This window comes from Micropterus salmoides, unplaced genomic scaffold (genome assembly GCF_014851395.1).
Source record: "Micropterus salmoides isolate LMB-PRFRI ecotype aquatic unplaced genomic scaffold, ASM1485139v1 Ms_hic_scaffold_7, whole genome shotgun sequence".
In the NCBI taxonomy this organism is placed as follows: Eukaryota; Metazoa; Chordata; class Actinopteri; order Centrarchiformes; family Centrarchidae; genus Micropterus; species Micropterus salmoides.
The window spans coordinates 4,901,631-4,915,344 of NW_024044459.1; the positions used below are offsets into that span (position 1 = coordinate 4,901,631).

The following is a 13,714-nucleotide window of genomic DNA, read 5'->3' on the forward strand; positions in this document are numbered from 1 at the left end:
CCAGGCTCCATTATATGGTGATGGAGAGCAGATGAACCAAAGACGAGCATCTGCCAGGGTTCATTCTGTCTGTGAAAGAGCTTTTGTGTTGACAGCTTCTGTATGTTTGACTGAAACTGTCGAGCCAATCATAGTGGTATGAAAGGAAAAAATGAAACCTCGCATTTTCAGTTGAAAAAACTTATATGAAACAATCACTCATACCAGTCTTGAGTGACTTCTTCTTAGCCTATATATACTAATACATAATGTGTTTTGTACGTTCATCTTCTACAGCATTTAAGCTAATAGGGTGATTTCATGGTGAGGACTGTGTCGATTGATACAGACCTTTCAAAGCACGGCCCACATCACATTCCTCCTCCAGCTGACTGCATAATGGTCAAATTGAACAGTAATGGCAGACTGCGGTGGAATTCAATTTCCTGATTATTTTGTTATGATTGTAATTACAGTATGTCCACATGGTAAATGGATTACATTTAGCATAGTGCAGTTAAGAACCCTTACATCAGAGGCAAAAGAAATGACCTGACATTTCCATAATGGCTGACTGTAACTGCGCAAGTCGTTTTTTCATTTATAGCGGCTGTCATTCTGCCTGCTCCTTCAGCATACAAATCCATTATTTCCCCCAGAAAACTCATAATTCATAAGCTCATTACAGAGGGTGTGAATTAAAGAGGCTGTGCACGTCCTTTGTGAAATTTCCTGATCACGAGCGGCCTAGTTTTGAAAGTCAAGAAAAGCTTCTAACTTCTAGAGATTCTTTCAGTGACTTTGAAAGGAGTCGGTTTGTCCTCGTGTGATGGAAAGTTCAGATCGTACGAAGTGCTCTTTCACAGGGTTTTCTGCCGCTCCACTTAGCCATGACTTGTCACACTGCTGCTATGAGCCAGGTTTGTGTGCGACTTGGACCTTCTCCAGAGTCCTGTCTTTTATCACCAGTACAACATTTGATCATCACCTTGTGCTGCTGCTGGTCTCTGGAAATAAGTTAAGGGGATTGAATATTGTCTTGCTGCCAGTAGGGGGCAGAAGTGATCCATATTTCATGCTCTGTGTACTCCTCCTATCTAAATTGGGGCAGGAGGTGCAGCGGGGAGAATGCCTTTAAGCTCCACTGCCTCTTTAGACCCAGATGCATCAGGGAAGGTCTGCTGCTCCCAAGGTCAGCCATCTGAGGACCAGCACTGACCGCAGCTCCTCTCCTCTTCTACTGATGACCGCTGGACTAATTGGCTATGGGTTGCCTCTGAAATAAAACTGAAGCGAAATGACAGCCCCTCTGGACTATCTGAGATGCAGCTTTTTAAAGGTCCCATATGGCAATTGTCAGAGCCGGGGCTGTTTGAGGGGAACTCTCCATATCCTTTTTCATTAGCCTTGACTGCTGTTGTTGATGAGATGTAATGTGGTGGCAAAGTGCATCTCAACATCCCCTCTCCGGTGGTAGCTGTCAGATCACCACCACGGCAAATAAGCTTAGTCATGGATATTGAGTTTCCTCCCTAACTTGTTTTTGAGTGTGCTGATTGATGGCGCGAAATCTATTAAGAGGATTTAGTCGAGTTTAAAATTGAGGGCAGAAGTGTCTGTGAATTAGCTTTCTTAATGTCAGGAAATTCTGGTCGAAAACTACAAGAACAAGAGGTGAGGGAACTTCAGCGGTGATCTGTGAAAACTCATTTGCTGTGAAAGCTGTTTAGTAGCAACATAATGTCCATGGGTCCACAGATAAGCATTTCACAGACCCTCTTGACACTGGAAAGCATGAAGGAGGAGGAGGAGACATTTTTATTCATCACCAAACCATGGAAGAAACATATTTTATCACTCCCCAACCTCAGCCCTTAATCGTCCCTACAGGCTGTTGCACCAGCTTTGTGTAAGTTCAAGCGTAGCATTAGCTAGAAAGTAGTGGAGCTGTACTTATTATATCTCAGCTCACACTGTACAATGGTCAGTTTATAATATAGAGTTGAGGTTAAACTCGTGTGTTGCACCTGTAACCACACCCAACAGTGATGTCAAAGGGTCCTACAGAACACCTGTATACTACTGCAGCCAGGGGAAACATTAAACTACAGGAGGTCAGCAAAAACTGATTTTTCAGGGAGTGTTAATAACTCCAAATGAATCTAAGTCTAATTCCCAGCCTGTTGCAACACAGAAGTAGCACAATAAAATCTAGAAATGGAAGAACATATACTGTATATACTGTGTATATAAATATATGTTCATATATCTTAGAAGCTACAACAAACACTTTATTTGAAAGAGTTCATGAAAATGTACATGACCTCTTATATACAGTTTCCACCCGCGACTAATGGAAAAAAGGTGTTTGTTAAAGACAGCTAAAAACAGACTTTTTGAATAAACAACTATATCATTATGGAAACATATTGATTAAAACCATGTGATATACTGTTGAGTAAAGTCATTTTTTTAGTAAAATGTGTTTCCACAAATGTCAGTGTGTTTTTGGCAGAGACTTTATTACTTTTGAAAAGCAACCTGGAAGTTCCAGTTTTTGTTTGGCCCTGTATTAGAACTCCAAAAGCAAATCATATATATGAAAATGTTTTCTATCACAGGCAACAAAGGTGTATGGGTACTTTTATTACTGCCAGCTTCACTGAGACAGGGCCATGTAAGAAATATTGGCCTTGTAACTTGCAGCTCGCCTTTGGAAATTTACAAGAAAAACAGTCAGGCCCTTTAAAGAGACTTTATATCCGAAATCATTTTGATCAGACAAGTCTGAGGAAAGATTCATCTTTGTTGTTCTGCTTCTTATTGGATTTCACTTTGTTTTATGTGAAAGGGTTCTGAACTGTTGGCTTCCAAGAGTTTGGTGGCCATTTGATAAGAGACCACAGTAATGATTTGGCGGTGCAATTACCCCTTGGGAGCGGGCAGCAGTGACAGCTGGGAAAGGACACGAGTGTGTGTGTGTTTCAGTGTAGACATGGTGAATGTCAGGCAGATGTAGAGGGAAACCCATCAAAGTGGAGCTGAATTAGTTGTTATTTATGCTTTTATACCAACTCCCCCAAAGACTTTAAGGACCTCTGGCTCTTTGGACAACTTACCTAACATTGTGTTCTTGGTAGCAATTTTGGGAGGGGTTACTTCCCCTTTACTACTAGACTAGTTTGTAAGAAAACAATTGTTTATATGCATTTTTACTGTCAAGTTGTGATTGGGGTCTACCCTGTTATTTAGTTTGGTACAGATCTCTGTGTACATAATCAATCAGTGATAGTCATTTCACAGGAATTTGTTATGATGATCATTAAGAAATCATATATAAAACTAGACCCATTGTTCACACAGCTCACACGTTTCCACTTGTTTATCCTCAGTGAAAAAGTAAGTGTTTTCTTAAGCTGAATGATTTTTTAAATTAAAGTGACAAACCTGTTTGTTATTTTTGGGAACTGGAAGAACAAAACATAACCAAAAAACAAAAAGAACTTACTTTTTTGTTCCAAGGAGAACAATATTCATCACAAACTTTTTTTTAATGATAGATAGGTAGATATATATTTTACTGTTATTCAACTACAGGCCATACACTTAAAAACTTTCAATAACTTCGATCCTTTACTTATTAGAGGCAAGAGTGATAATACATGATAATGATAAACTAACTTTAAATAACTAACAAAACTGAATTGACATCATGTTCAAGATGACATTGCAGACAGCAGCCTCTGGATTACGCTCCATAGTGCTTTTACCAGAGAAGAGCTCTAAAATATTGGACTTTCAACTGCTCATACTATTCCACCCCTCCTTAACGAACCCTGGACTTTCCCGTAGTTATTAGTTGGAGGAGCAGCAGCTCTGTTCGGGATCCTTCGGAAACGGCGCAGGGGAAAAAGAGCAGGCGCGCTGGTTAAACTGAGACAGCAGGGTTTTCACACTGCCCTCCCTTCTATCAACCTGGCAAATGTCCACTCTCTAACCAACAAAATGGACGAACTGCATCTCCTCAACAGTAATAACTCGGACTTCTGCAGATCTGCCGCCCTCTGTTTCACCGAATCCTGGCTCACCGAGCACATCCCAGACAGCGCACTTCACCTACCGGGATTTAATCTCATCCGCGCGGATTGCGAAAGGTAGCTCACGGGAATAACAAGGGGAGGTGGACTGTGTTTCTATATAAACGAAGGTTGGTGCACAGATGTCACAGTGTTGAAGAAATCATGCAGCCCTCACTTAGACACATTTTTTATAAACTGTAAACCTTTTTATTCACTGCGGGAGTTTTCTTCATTTGTCCTGGTCGCTGTTTACATTCCACCTCAGGCCTGTGTTAGAGAGGCCTTACTACACCTGGCCGACCAGATAACTAACATGGAGAAAAAACATCCAGACTCCCTGCTCATTGTTCTCGGGGACTTTAACAAAGCAAACCTCAGTCATGAACTTCCAAAATACAGACAGCATATTTAGTGTCCCACCAGGGACACTAACACACTGGACCACTGCTACACAACATTGCAGCCTTGGGACTCTCTGATCACTGTCTAGTTCATCTTATCCCAACATGAAGGCAAAAACTGAAATCTGCTAAACCTGTTGTAAAGACTGTGAAAAGATGGACCAACAAGTCAAAGCTGGAGTTACAGGCCTGCTTTGACTGCACTGACTGGAGTGTTTTTGAGGCTGCAGCCACTAACCTGGACGAACTAACTGACCCTGTGACATCTTACATCAGCTTTTGTGAGAACATGCGTGTGCCGACTAAAACCTTCCGCACATACAACAACCAAAAACCCTGGTTCACAGTGAAACTCAGGCAGCTTCGTCAGACAAAGGAGGAGGCCTTCATAGGGGTGGTGGTGCCGCATAGATAAGAAGCTTGCCTTTGGTGTGGGAGACCTGGGTTCGATTCTGTCCCTGAGCTTTGGATAAAAGCGTTGAATGAATAAATGTAAATGTAAGTAGGGACACAGTGTACAACCAGGCCAGGAACACTCTGACTAAAGAGGTCAAAGCAGCAAAGATATGCTATGCTGAAAAGCTAAATAACAGCTTTGCAGCCAACGACCCTGTGTCAGTGTGGAGAGGCCTCCAGACACTCACTAATTACAGGAGACCATCCCCCAACACTGCTGGTACTAAACGACAGGCTGACGAGCTGAATGGCTTTTATTGTAGGTTTGAAAAGCCCAGAGTCACACCTCTCATACCTCTCTCCCCCGCTCCAACACTGTCAACAGTCACCTTCCGCCTCTGACACACTGCCACCCCGCCTCTCTGACCCCCTCACCTGCGCTCAATATCTGTGAAGAGGACTTGAGTCACCTCATCCAAAGGCAGAAGATCAGGAAGGCTCCTGGCCCAGATGGTGTGTATCCATCCTGCCTGAAAATCTGTGCAGACCAGCTGGCCCCCATCTTCACACAGATCTTCAACAGATCACTGGAGCTGCGTGAAGTTCCATCCCGGTCCCCAAAAAACCCTCCATCTCTGGACTAAATGACTACAGGCCTGTCGCCCTGACATCTGTAGTCATGAAGTCCTTTGAAAAGACTGGTGTTGGCCCACTTGAAGGACTGTTGCACCTCAAGAGACCCATCTGTCAAACTCCTGAAGTTTGCTGACGACACAAAGGTCATCGGCCTCATCTGGGACGGTGATGAGTCGGCTTACAGACGGGAGGTTGATCAGCTGGCTCTCTGGTGCGGCCAGAACAACGTGGATCTTAACACGCTCAAAACTGTGGAGATGATCGTGGACTTCAGGAGGAGCCCCCCCCCACCCCACACACACAATTCTTGTGCAATAACCCAGTAACTCTGCCTCTAATCAGCCACCTGTTTACTGGCTAATACTTATTTTTTATTCACCATTCTCTATTTCAGCGCTGTTAATACTGTTATATTGTCATATTGTAGATACTGTATACCAAATCCACCTACCTCAAGTCATTACTCCTGCACAAAATACTTATACTTATTTATTCCAACATACTTTGCACGATACTTCATTGCACTGTGTACATGTGTACATGTATGCATATATATGTACGTGTATATCACATCCACCTACGACATTTACATACTCCTGCATCCTTTGCACTCTGCTCACTGCACTATTTGTCAATATGTCTGTATTGTTTTTGTTCATAGTGTGTATACTTGTGTTATCTACACTGATGTCTGTGTCTGATTTTATTTTATTGATTTTACTGATTTTGTATTTTTGTATGAGTAAGCACATCGTGAGAAATGTACAATCCAGAGTCAAATTCCTCGAATGTGTACACATACCTGGCAATAAAGCTGATTCTGATTCTGATGTTGGAATGACGGAGTGCAGTTTTGTCCATTCTATCTTTTCTTGATTCATGGTTAGTCTACTTTGATGTTATATAGTATAATGTATTTGGCACTTCCTAATAGCCTTAATATTCTAACATATATTTCGCAATACTACACTGATTCTTGACAAAATTCTGCTTAAGGTCAAAGGCAAGAGTCACCTTCATACGACCACCACTCTAACAGAAAGAGATTTGATATCTTTTGTATGTGTAAATAAGGTAATTTACTCAAGTGTGGACAGCTTAGCAGAGAATTTGCAAAAACCCAAATAAATAGCTGTGGGCAAATGTTTTTCATAAATTTATTGTAGGATTACTTGTGTTTACCTTGACCCTCGTGGGAGAGCACTTACAACACAATCTGTCTGATAACTACCATCTGTCAACAGGAGCATCTGTGCAGCACCTCTATACTCATGTCACACTAAATACCTAAATAAAAGTAGCCTTGAGGGAGGGACTGTAATTGACAAATTTATGAAAATGAGTGTAAAAAAGAGACCTGTTATGAGTGTTCTACCTGCAAGTTGAGTTATTTATTCAGTTGGCAAAATTGTTGCCTTCTAGACTTTATGCTTTCTTCAGTCATTCGTAAAAGTAAAAGTCTACCTTGCAGACATTTATTAGCGTTATCTTATCCTTTGTATATAGACTGTAGATAAGACAGATAATAGAATAGAAAGATAATAGAAAGATGGACGACAAGGCAGAATTGAGGCCAAACCATCTCTGGCTGCAATATCAGGTCATAGCCCCTCCCCCTGGGCCCTGGACGGGACCTCAATACCGCTGCTCCAACCTCGATCACTACTGCGCAGACTCTGGCCAAATGACGTCATCAGTGAATCCCCTGTGATGTGCGATATTATGGCTCAATTTTTGCACAGTGGGAGGAAATGAAGACGGGTCGTCCATCTATATTTACAATCTATGACACCAACCCGTTCTCATTCCAAGTCGTCCAATACCGATGCATTAGTCACACCCCAAAGAGTCTCTTACAGACATACCTTTAACATCTGTGACGCTGCCAGAAAGCCTTTCTAACACGTGGGTAATTTTGTGAATCAGAGACTTTCTCGCTCTTTATACATATTCACTTGACTTCCTAAAGGCTTTCTGTCAGCAGTCTGGCTGGTCACCTGCGTGACAAAACAACCTTATTTGACAACCTGGGAATCAGAACAGTCTCCTTGTACAGCTTCCTGCAGCACAATCCATCTCTTAAAGCTACAGACAGTCAATCACAAATGTGAATCAATGTACAGTCAATAGTAGTGTCCCTCTGGCCATCTAGCTCATGGGCTATTGGCATATTATAGCAATTACGATAAATTGTAACTAGTGTTCACCTAAATTTCCAAGTTGTAATTACGACTAGGAAACTTAGGTTTTTCCGAAAGCTTGCACATACAAATACGGAAGTATCTTATCACCAAACGAATATGGATGCCTCATTTTAGCTAAAGGCCATCATTCAGTGTAATTGAGCCCAGTACTTTAACAGATGAGCGTGGTTCTATATCGTCAGTGAATAGTATTTTCATCCAAACACTATGTGAGCGCTCGTAAGTCACTGACATGACACCATCCATTTCATATGAAGGGAATACAGTGGAAGCTAGTTCTAAACTGGTCCTGATTCGTTTTGGCATGCCAAAAAAGAAAAAGCACCTCCTGGTGAAAACTAATGACACCTCATTGTATTCAGTTTTGGAGGGTCTATGCTGCTCTCTGCTGGACAATGCTGTTATGCAGTACACCTATGTGTTGTGATTGGATTTTAATGTGCTGTGAAAAATTTGCATAAGTTATTACATTTTTACATGTTTATTATTTAACCATGACATACTAAATGCAGACAAAAAGAAAATACATATTACAATGTACGTTGTTTCACCTTATTTCTTTGTTTTTTTAATTATGCATTTTAAATCTGCTATATGACGCAGAGGTCTCTAGATTAATTGCAAGCAGAGGAACAAGCCAGTTTACAGGGATGTCTTGTGTCATGTGTTTCCCACAGACCAGTGAATGCTTCTTATACCAGAGCATAGCAGGCTGTGAGGGGCTCTGCTGAAGGCTTTGCACTGGATATACAGTCATGAATATTTCATAGTTCATACCTTTACTTTTTACTGGTCTCTGTCGGCGAAGCGCGCTGGTTACCTTCCCCTTGTCACATGCAAAGTGCAGATACACAAGGGGGGGTGTTTGACAGTTTGTTTGTGTAGGGACATCATAAGGACAATCCAGCCTGCCTCAGCATGACTGTAATACATGAAAAGCAACGATGGTGATGTGGTGCAGAGAAGGCGATTTCAGCAAGTTGGCATGCTGTTTATCAGCAATAAAAAGGCAAATATGAGGGTGTCGGCCAGCTAGTCACAAAACATGGCAACAGATGCTGTACAGACAAAGGATTCACGTATGTCTGAGTGTCCTCCTCCAGCTTTCCACAGCATGTGTTCGGGAAGGTTAAAGTAGAGAAATACTACACGCTGAGCTCAGTGGGGTGAGAGCTGAGCTTCCAAGACAATTCTTAAGTGTTTGCATGCTTCAAAAGGCTTAACTTATTTGTGAAAAAATGACACAGTGCCTGTAAGGTTCACGACACACCTCCAGTTACAGTTGTGTTAGGCTTTATGCACAGCGGCTTTGCACATGTGCAATGGCTTGAAATCTAATTAGTGAGCAATGGCTTGTAATGCCATCCACCTTAAAGAGTCCCATCTGTGCACAAGAAGCTTGTCTTATTAGACATGTAAAGGCAACATATGCTGCAATTAAGTCCTGGGTAAACATGTTCACAGAGCAATTTCATATATGTTCTGCAGGCATTTTCAACATATTGTAAATGATCTTCTTTTTTGAATTTATATTTGTCTGAAAATTCAACGCTTTGGAATTGAACTGCACACTTGTTGCTTGTTTTATAGGAAATTAAATATACTTGACTCCACAAATTTGAATGTAGAAGTATGAGATTTCAGGGCTCCCAATGATTTACCATTTTTAAGGAAAAGTCTGTATAAGTGGTGAGTGTATCAGAGTAATAGTGATAGAGTATTGGTGGTGATGGATGCAGTGCATGAATGTGATTGGATGTAACCAGCCAGCTGTGAGTGAGTCAATGATTGTGAAGCATGATTGAAACAGCTGATGCCAATCAGACAATGATTGTAAAGACAATAAAATTCAGACAGCAATACAAAGGTTCACGGCCACCTTGCCAAAAGTGGAGCAACATTCGCTGCTGAAGCTCCATTTTGACCACAGACCTTTTGGCATTGGTTGTAAAGCAGCACAATGATTTGTTCTGGTTCAGGATCGGGATCAGAGTGTGACTGTTGTGTTCACATATGTCCAAATCAAGCCAAAGCGAAAACGCCCCCTTGTTTCAGAACAAGGTGATAATGACTGGGATGGGTTACTGTATTTTCTTTAGACTTTGTATCTACATTTACTGTCATGAGCCAGCAGTGTCTCCTCCTCATCCCTTGTGTTTACCTCTGTTTTCCACCATTCCCCTTGTTTCCTGTCTGTTACCTTGGGTCTCGTTTCTCAAATTTCTACCTCCTCGATCCTCGAGCCTGTGACCTGGAAATCGATCTCAGCGCTCCATCTTGAAGGAAATCTCAATTCTTATAATGCATATCGAGGAGCTGTGAGCGAGGATACATCAGTGTATCCTTTGTGGAAGTCTTTTCAGCTGCTGTGACGTTTAAAAGAGGCGTGATATGAAGCTGGACCAACCCATGGACGGAGCAGGACTCTGCAGTGTTTCTGTTGTATTCATAAGTTGAATTTGTTAAGCCTATTAAAAATAATCAAATGTGCAATCGAAAACCTCATAAAGTTGTTGTAGTTCTAACCGCATTCCTCAATGTCATTTCACTTTGATATCACTGATGTTGTTATTGTTGAATGTGATGTGTGGATGGGCAGCAGGATCGTAAAAAAGAACACGGAATAACAGCAGGATGAAGCGCCTCTCCAGAGAAGCTGTGCGCATTTACGCACGAGCAACAGCAACATAAATTAATATTTAAATCACCCGACGCACCGATAGGATCGGTCAAGATCTAATGTTAATTCATGTTCTGTGTTCTTCTACACATCCAAAGGGTCTCACACACAGCCCAGGTTCATACAGAGAAACTGTTTGGAGTAAAGCAGCCGTCCTCAATCCTGCGCTCTATCAGAGCGTCTGGATAGAAGCTGAAAGTTTAATTCTGTTTCTCTGTCTGTCCTGTCAAGTTTCGCCTATTACTGCAGGTAAATTGTTAAAAATAAATACTGATCCATCAATAAACACACAAGAATGAACTGGCCTGGAAAGCCACAGGGACCGGTGGAGGTGTGTAAAATGTCCATACAGGTGCTGGTCTCTAAATCTGATAAAATAATTAGTTGGTGGGAGACCGATGGATGATATAGCCTATGCGTATAGGCCTATATGAGTTCCGATCCGCCCAATCCCACCAGTTCAGCTGCTATAATCGTGACAAAACAGTGCAAAGAGCTGCTGAAGTCAAATTATTAGGCTGTAATATCAACCAGACCATTCAGCACTGATCTGCTGTGTTTCATGTTATTAGTGCCCATGTAGTCTGCACGTCATTCCAACAGTAAAGTCCTGTGATGACAGCTGTAATTGGGGCTATATGAGATCAATGTTACTGTGTCATTTTGTAAAGGGACTGATGAAATGCTCATCTCATCAGGCTGAGGGCTGAAATGATCGCCTGTTTACAGGCAAAAGGGGTAGCCTATGCAAAAAAAGTAGTACTGTGCAGCCTAGTGAATTATTATTAATGTTTATTGGAACCTTGAGATGTTGTTGACAGACATGTTTCTGGATTGTGAAGAAATGATCTGTAGCCTTTAGTCCCAAAAGCTGGTCTGCAGCTCTGACAGACCTCACAGCTTTGGAAAGATGATGCAGCTGTGCAACTGGTCATATTTGACGTCGCTTTAAAATGACGGCACAGAGGAAAGGACATCTCATTTCCTTAAATGCCTGTTTCCTCGACCCCTTGAGAATTGCATCTCGGGTGGGAGGGACTAAGGTGCGCCGCGAGGAGTCGAAGAGGCAGAAATTTGGGAAAGGAGAAAGGCTCCCCCCTTCTCTCTCTCTGTGTTTGTGTGTTCTATGGGCGTGGCGACACTCTCTGGCTCCTGCTGCCAAGCTCCAGCTGCACCTGAGCCTCTTTTCACTAATCAGTTCCTGCTGCTCAGCCCCGGTCCTTCAGTTCATTCCTCGCCAGATCGGCGGTTAACCTGAGTGGTATTATCCTACGGCCAGTTATTTCCTTTAGAAGATTATCCTTGTATTGCTCTCTCTGGCTCCGGACTAACCTTGCCATCTAATGTGTCACTTCAGCCTGGAAGACCCAGCACTCGCCCACAGCTCACTGCCAGTCTGGGGACCTATTCGTCTGCTTGCCGCTTCCTGGTGGCCACTCTGCCCAGCTCCAACCCTTCCCTGCCTAAGTCACCTTCTCTTGCACGCTCAAAATAAACTGACTGTACTTCTACCTAGTCCTGTCCTTGTCTGCTTTTGAGTCCAGAATTATCAGTTCTTAACACTTATATTATCTAAATCAGTGGTTCTCAAACTTTTTCACATCAAGGACCCTTTAATTGACACATTTAACTGACTATGGACCCCATTTGATAAGATTTTTGCTTTTAGATATTTTTACTACATAAAATTATAGTGTTTGAAACCCATGATCGAAATATTTAAACATTGTGTCATTGTTTTACTTATGAATGGAATAAAGTAAAAAAATTAAATTATTGCCATTTTTGCGGGGGACCCCCTGGAACCTTCTCAAGGTACCCTGATTGAAATGATTTCATTTTGTAATTTTTGCTATCATACATTTGTTTATACGTTGACATGTTGTAAAACAGATTTATAATCACTTTCTTACTGTTGTATGTGTCGGTCAGATGTAGATTTGTAATTTGTCGAATCACTGCTTGATTCAAATGCAAGGAGTTGAGTTTATATTATTTTGAATATCTCTCCTCAGTTTTTCTTATGTCGCAGGTCTTGGTTATGAATGGCCTTTGCAGGAACTCTATGGCCCCATTTACACCTGGTATTGACATGTGGTCTGTATCTAGTCTTCAAATGGTTTTGAATGTTGCAGCTAGCATTTCATTCAGGAGAGACTTAATTGCAGAAAGAATAATATAAATAAAGAATATAAATAACAAATAATTTATTGAGATGAAAGTAGGTTGAAGAAAGTGAAGAGTGTTTGGCGATTAGACCCCATTTAACCCAAACATCATATTTTAAAGGGGTTATGCCATGAGCTGTACAGGAATATATAGGAGTCTAGACCGTGGTGGTGGTGGTGGTGAAGGAGGAAGAGAAATCAGATCTGGAGGGTGACTTCGGATGGGCTCACTGGAAGGACTAACTGGCTGTGATGAAGACCTGAGGTGAACGGGGTGGCGGAGGGTTGCACCGATCTGACAGCTCACAGCAGCAGAGAAAGGAAAAGTTTTTTAAACTTGACAGCAAAAAGATGATTGGCTCATAGATGTCATGGCAAAATCAGATTGGTTTAACTGAGCGAATTCCCTCAGTCAGGAGATTGATTTAGAAGTGGGAACCGACACAGACAGAAGGGGGAGAGTAAATCATAGAGTAAGCATGAAGAGAGTTAGTCTTCCTGACTGAACGTCCGCTAAGCTTCATTTTACTAAAACTACAAAATCTGATCATATTTCACATATTTTGGCCCAGAAAACACAGGTAGGCCTGAACCTAAAAGCATGATACAGAGATAGATATGTATGGTAAAAGTCTAAAGTATTTAATTGGTTGCAGAAACAGACAAGGCCCCAGGCAGTCAGATCAGGCAGACAAATCCTTAAGGGACAAGGTAAAGAATCATCAAAGTGGAGTCAGGCAAAGGATCAGGCAGGCAGAATAATCGACAGGTCACTGCATGCTGGGAAAAATACACTAGACAGTCGCTGTGTTTCCATGTAATTGTCAAGTGAATTTTAAGTGAACTTTTGAAATGTTGCAAAAAAAGAAGAAATAAAGTAAAATGCTAATTAGGCTATTTCCATCAATTGGTGTGGAGCAAATAAACTAGGCTACACAAAGTGTAGTTTCATCAGACACTGATGTTCCACATAGCTGTAAAACGCTGGAGGTCTTCAGGAATGTGTTTCTATTGTTTGTTATTGTTCTTTCATGTCAACTAGTATTGGCCATGTTTCATGTTCTCAACGAAGACAAAGACAAAGAATCAGCTGATCAGTCATGTGAGTTAAATGTTTGCTATGTCAGAACTTATTTGACAAAGCTGTTTCCATCTCCCATTTAGCGCATTA

The 13,714-nt window shown here is 41.6% G+C and overlaps 1 long non-coding RNA gene across 1 annotated transcript; it reads left to right on the top strand.

The window, feature by feature from the left end:
* Nucleotides 1–11,431: 11,431 nt before the first annotated feature.
* LOC119892303 lies at nt 11,432–11,886 on the top strand. Its single transcript, XR_005442538.1, has 2 exons — nt 11,432–11,636; nt 11,733–11,886. It is a non-coding gene; the product is annotated as an uncharacterized LOC119892303 (long non-coding RNA).
* Nucleotides 11,887–13,714: the final 1,828 nt, after the last annotated feature.